We start from the raw sequence: 6,865 nt of genomic DNA, 5'->3' as shown, positions 1-6,865 counted from the left end.
AATAAGCAATAACTACGTTAAATATCAACTCAAATATCAAAAGCGGGTGAAACTGCGACCGAAAAACGCAATCGCTTGACAACAAAACGTTTATCGAAATTGCTTTTTCTTCAAACTGGGTTGAACAGACTTCTAAATTTTCTTGACTTCAATGAATATATTTTCCTTTATGCTAAGACAAATGCATTTTTAATACGATATTTTAATTTTATTTCCGTTTTTGTTTTTGTGTATATACCAACACAATTTGAATGTCTGAAATAAGAATATAGTCTCCTATTTACTGCTACTTTGGACTGAGTAGGCAATTGAACAGTAAAGTGCTCTCTCGACGAACCAAAATCAAATTCTACAAGTCGCTTATCATTCCCGTCCTGCTTTATGGTGCAGAAGCTTGGACGATGTCAACATCAGATGAGACGACACTGGGAGTTTTCGAGAGGAAAATTTTGCGCAAGAACATTTGCAACGGCGAATACCGCAGACGATGGAACGATGAGCTGTACGAGTTATACGACGACATTGACATAGTTCAGCGAATAAAAAGACAGCGGCTACGCTGGCTAGGTCATGTTGTCCGAATGGACGAAAACACTCCAGTGCTGAAAATGTTCGATGCAGTACCCGCCGGAGGAAGTCGAGGAAGGGGAAGACCTCCACTCCGTTGGAGGGACCAGGTGGAAAGCGACCTGGTTACACTTGGAATCTCCAACTGGCGCCGAACTGCGAAGGAAAGAGAGGAGTGGCGCGCTCTCATCGATTCGGCTATAACCGGCTAAACGGTTGAACGCCAATCACATACATACATATATTATTGGTTTTATTTTTACGCAAAGTTGCAAAACATAGTCTTTCAAGCAAGAGGCAATTCTTTTACTTTAAGATTGCTGTGCATATTTTGAAAAATTGAATGTCATTGTGCTACTTAACTTCAAATGTAGGCCATTTTCTCTTTTTGGATATGTCTGGGACTCTGTGATAGAGAATTATAATACTTTATGCAATTTAGTATTATTTGAAAACAGTGGAATTAATCGATTAATCGATTTTTTTACATTAATTGCAATTAATTGCAATTATTTTTTTATATCTTTCAATTAATCATTTGATTATTTAATCGATTAAAAAAAAGTTTTTGCCATCCCTATCTGTATGTAACGAACGTTCTTAAAGGTAGTGATATCAAGGAGTTGGAACTATAAAACGGTTATACGTGCCTGTTTATGTAATATATTAGTTTGTTTTGACACATTAGATGGATTGTTTAGAGTTCCAAAAGGCTCATAAATTCATTTGATACTGAATTTGAAATTTTAGCAATTACATTACGAATTTTTATTCAAATTACAGTCCGAGTCCAAGTTGCGCCTAGTTACAGAATGAGCTCATACAGTGAAAGACATCGTCTTCGAATCAAACATGTCGGGGACTGATGGCTGCAGCATACTATACTGAGAAATGTTTGTTTTAAAATCTGATGGCTGTGGAAGTAGCACTAAAGTGTATATATAAGAATTATCAATTATTTGATATTTTCTAGTTGGTGGTTGGTAATGTATGTGATTGGCGCTGCAACCGTTTAGCCGATTATAGCCGAATCGACGATAGTGCGCCACCTCTCTCTCTCCTTCGCAGTTCGGTGCCAGTTGGAGATCCCAAGTGTAACCAGGTCGCTCTCCACCTGGTCCCTCCAACGGAATGGAGGCCTTCCCTTCTTCGGCTTCCTCCGGCGGGTACTGCATCGAACACTTTCAGGGCTGGAGCGTTTTCGTCCATTCGGACAACATGACCTTGCGCAAAATTTTCCTCTCGAAAACTCCTAGTGTCGTCTCATCTGATGCTGACATCGTCCAGGCTTCTGCACCGTAAAGCAGGACAGGAATGATAAGCGACTTGTAGAGTTTGATTTAGGTTCGTCGAGAGAGGACTTAACTGTTCAATTGCCTACTCAGTCCAAAGTAGCACCTGTTGGCAAGAGTTATTCTGCGCTGGATTTCGAGGCTGACATTGTTCGTGGTGCTGATGACCAATCATGACGGAGCTTTTGGTGTTGCTCAACGTCAACTTACACAGCCGTATTAGTTTTGCGGGGATACCAAATTCAGACATCACGGCATAAAGGCAGCTCCTTTTCGTGCTGTCGAAAGCAGCTTTAAAATCGACAAAAAGGTGGTGTGTGTCGATCCTCTTTTCACGGGTCTTCTCCAAGATTTGGCGCATGGTGAATATCTGGTCAGTTGTCGATTTTCCAGGTCTAAAGCCACACTGATAAGGTCCAATCAGTTCGTTGACGGTGGGCTTTAGTCTTTCACACAGTACGCTCGATAGAAGCTTGTATGCGATATTTAGGAGGCTGATCCCACGGTAATTGGCGCAGATTGTGGGATCTCCCTTTTTATGGATTGGGCAGAGCACACTGAGATTCCAGTCGTCAGGCATGCTTTCTTCCGACCATATTCTGCAAAGAAGCTGATGCATGCAACTTATCAGTTCTTCGCCGCCGTATTTGAATAGCTCTGCCGGTAATCTATCGGCCCCCGCTGCTTTGTTGTTCTTCAAGTGGGTAATTGCTATTCGGATTTCTTAATGGTCGGGTAATGGAACATCTGTTCCATCGTCATCGATTGTGGGATCGGGTTCGCCATCTCCTGGTGTTGTACTCTCACTGCCATTCAGCAGGTCGGGAAAGTGTTCCCTCCATAATCCCAGTATGCCCTGGGCATCGGTTACCAGATTATCACCTTGGTCTCTACATGAGGATGCTCCGGTCTTGAAACCTTCGTTAAGTCGCTTCATTTTTTCAATAAAATTTTCGAGCAGTACCTCTGTCTGCCAGCTTCTCAAGCTCTTCGTACTCACGAATTTCGGCCTCTTTCTTTTTTTGTCTGTAGATGCGTCTCGCTTCCCTCTTTAGCTCTCGGTATCTATCCCATCCCGCACGTGTTGTGGTCGTTTGCAACGTTGCGAGGTAGGCAGTCTGTTTTCTCTCCACTGCGAGACGGCACTCCTCATCGTACCAGCTTGTTTTTTGTCGTTGCCGAAAACCAATTGTTTCGGCTGTAGCGGTACGCAGTGAGTTTGAGATACCGTTCCACAGTTCCCTTATACCGAGTTGCTGATGAGTGCTCTCAGAGAGCAGGAGTGCAAGTCGAGTAGAGTATTTCGTGGCTGTCTGTTGCGATTGCAGCTTTTCGACGTCGAACCTTCCTTGTGTTTGTTGACGGGCGTTCTTTGCTGCACAGAGGCGGGTGCGTATCTTCGCTGCGACCAGATAATGGTCCGAGTCTATATTTGGACCTCGGAGCGTACGCTCGTCTAAAACACAGGAGACATGTCTTCCGTCTATCACAACGTGATCGATTTGGTTCCGCGTGTTTCGATCAGGAGACAGCCAAGTAGCTTGATGTATTTTCTTATGCTGGAATCTGATACTACAGACGACCATATTTCGGGCCCCAGCGAAGTCGGCCGTTTGGCGATGTTTCGTCATGGAGGCTGAATTTTCCGACTGTTGTGCCAAAGACACCTTCTTTACCCACCCTGGCGTTAAAATCGCCAAGCACGACTTTTACATCGTGGCGGGGGCAGCGCTCATAGGTGCGTTCTAGGCGCTCATAGAAAGCATCTTTGGTCACATCGTCCTTCTCTTCCGTTGGGGCGTGGGCGCAAATCAGCGATATGTTGAAGAACCTCGCTTTGATGCGGATTGTGGCAAGACGTTCATCCACCGGGGTGAATGCCAGGACTCTGCGACGGAGTCTCTCTCCCACCACAAATCCAACACCAAATTTGCGCTCCTTTATATGGCCGCTGTAGTAGATGTCACAAGGACCCACCTTCTTCCGTCCTTGTCCCGTCCATCGCACTTATTGGATGGCGGTGATGTCAGCCTTGAGTCGTATGAGGACATCAACCAGCTGGGCAGAGGCACCTTCCCAATAAGGGTCCGGACATTCCAGGTGCATGCCCTTATATCATTATCCTTAAAACGTTTGCAGGGGTCGTCATCATAAGGGGGGTGTCTCATCCGAGGCTTTCGTAGATTTTTCATTTGGGGGGTGTTTTTATGTGGTGGGTCCCAAACCCTACGCACAACCGCATAAGCGGGCTTCGCCTTCTCACTTTAGCTCGCCTTCAAACGGATGTCTGTTGGCTACCCAGAGGATACTTGGTCTAAAACCGGAAGTCGTGAGCTGCTTGAACCATGTGGAGAAGAATCGTTTCTGGCCACTCCCAAGTGAATGACAATCAAAAACTTTCCTCACTTGCGTGAACTTCTACACATGATTCCATCCTCCAATCGAAATGAGCCATCGAAAATTAATGAGCCATCGAAAATCAATGCTCAAGGACTCTATTGAAGCTAGATGTGTCAATTTGATTCACTGGTCATAATAAAGTGCATATCTCCGTTCTCGATACATCGGTTGACAGGCCTCGCTTTTGGACATCTTTTGCACGAATATTTAATCCTTTCAGCGGGAGTGAAGTTAAAATATATAAGACATAGATATTTTTTGTACAAAGAGCCCACAATGCAAATTTACAATTCATATGCCGATCCACGCCAATCACATACATACATACCGATCCACATGAAGTCCTGTCAGTCTACCTTTGCGGTTAAGCTGAATGCTACAACCACTTCAAATAATTTTAACCGCGCTCCATATTGTGATCATCTATATGAAATTTGTACTCAAGTTATACCTGCCAAGTGTTATGTGTTATTTGAAAAAACTTATTGATGATAGCCCAACAGCACTACATTTCTAAGCAATATATGAATGACGCAAATTAAATTGAGTTCATAACATTTTTGTTTCATTTATCCATCTGCAGCCAGAACAATAACTATGATAATGCACGGAAAAGAGTACAAAATTCCATTCCCAAAAATTTAAAAATTTTTAAAAATTTAATTTTATTATTCCACATTGAGAGAGATCGAGATCATTAAAGACTTCACTTCTCATTCAGTTTATTTTAAATGTCGTATTAAATTTTTAACGGTGTAGTAAAAAAGAGAATGAATGCCGACATGAACAAGGTATACACGGTGGCTCTTTTTATTTAAAATAAATGGGGAAGAGTAGTACATTGAGATAAAGAGAATTTGAGGTGCCACACGGATATTAAACTTTTCTTCCAACCTCTAAGTCCGCGTTTCTTAGCATTACTTGAATCTTATTAAACGGCCTGCAGAGGTACTTTGATTGGTATTAACACAGTGCTCATATTAAGAAAATACAATCAATACTGATAAGACTTTGGTTAAATGTTCTCTAGTTTCTCTTATAGAAAGTATCAAAGATAATTGTATTTCCATATTGCCTATAGTAAACAATAGTACGTTGAAGATGCAGCACTTAGATTAGAAAACTCGTTAAGCATTCTGGAAAACTCCTAATCACATACCTTTAATCAGATATCTTTAAACATAGAAGTTTAAAAAATTGGGAACTTTGACCTTTATCTCGAAGACCTCAAGATATTAAATTGAAAATGAGGCCATCATGAGAAGAAAAACTATTGAGATGTTTCATTCAAACAGTGCATAAGGCTGGATCTCGTTATCAAGGGTCTATTCACAAATATTTTTGTTGATCCTTATTTATAACTAAACTCGCATCCGGTGACTTCGATTACCTCGCAAAGAGTGTTCCAAGAGGAATACAAAAATATTCTCACGAAAAACCAGCTGGTTCATGCGTAAGCATCTCTTACGAGTGTGCTTCATCCGTGGTTTCGAGGGCTTCAAGTGCACAGCGAGTGCTCTTCAGCGGCGACGAGGTGAAAATTATTTGCAATAACAATAATAACATCAAGAAACATAGCTGATGTTTATAACAATTTTTGCAATTTTAATGTAAACTACAGTGCAACAACAATATTCAAAGCAACAAGCAATTGCGTTATAGGAACTAACAATATTTCGCAGTTTATAAATTATTTGTTGCATTGCAGTTTGATGTACGACTCCACGTCATACTCAACCCTAGCGGTTTCTCGAAAATACCATTATGTGTGTATGTAATACTGCAGAACCTTTCACCTTTCCAGTATTTGTTTGCCATTTTTTGAACTTGTAAAGAACATATTTGCCGGCGCAAAGCACCTCAGAGGCACTTTGCAGCTATCACAAAGAGCCAACAAGGAGCAGCGGCCGTCAACACAATTCCGGGAAACTTCAGCTCAGTGTGCATGTGTGTTTGTGGGTGTGAGTGGCATAAGCATATAAATATATTTTAGTGAAAAGTATACACATTTTTTTTAGCTTTTTCTCTCTCACCGGTTCAATTTCGCAAAATTAGACAGGAAATTATTTGTCTTCTCCGCTAACACTCTGACTGTTGCTTATTTATATTGCTGTTGCAAGAGCATTCTTGCCACCGCTGCCACCCGTCAGCCGCCAGGCATGCTCCTCCAGCTGTTGGCTTTCACTATTTGTTTAGTTGGTGTTTCTATTTTATTTTTATTGCTGTTGTTGTTGGTGTTGCCATTTGGCGGTATGTGTTGCGGTGTTGTTTGCCAAGTTGATTTATTGCATGTTGTGTGCAACCAAATGAAGTGGAATGCAGCTGGCGATTCATTTTAGTGTTGCTTAGATGCAATTCGCCATGCCGCAGGACCAAATTGCACTTATTCTATTATACGGAACAACGTTCTATGTTTGCATAGATATACAGATGTATATGTTCATAGTCAAGGGTATATATATACATATATATATATGTATTTAATTATATTTACATACTTATCGATCATGCCCAAATCAAATGCTGTTGTAATTGTAATTTTAAGCGAATGTGAAAGGACTAAAACTGAAAAGGTGTTTCTAGTAGGTTTTTAATATGAATTATTG

The sequence above is a fragment of the Zeugodacus cucurbitae genome, chromosome 4, assembly GCF_028554725.1.
Source record: "Zeugodacus cucurbitae isolate PBARC_wt_2022May chromosome 4, idZeuCucr1.2, whole genome shotgun sequence".
NCBI lineage: Eukaryota > Metazoa > Arthropoda > Insecta > Diptera > Tephritidae > Zeugodacus > Zeugodacus cucurbitae.
The sequence above is the reverse complement of the archived record's forward strand: the minus strand, read 5'-3'. Positions refer to the sequence as shown.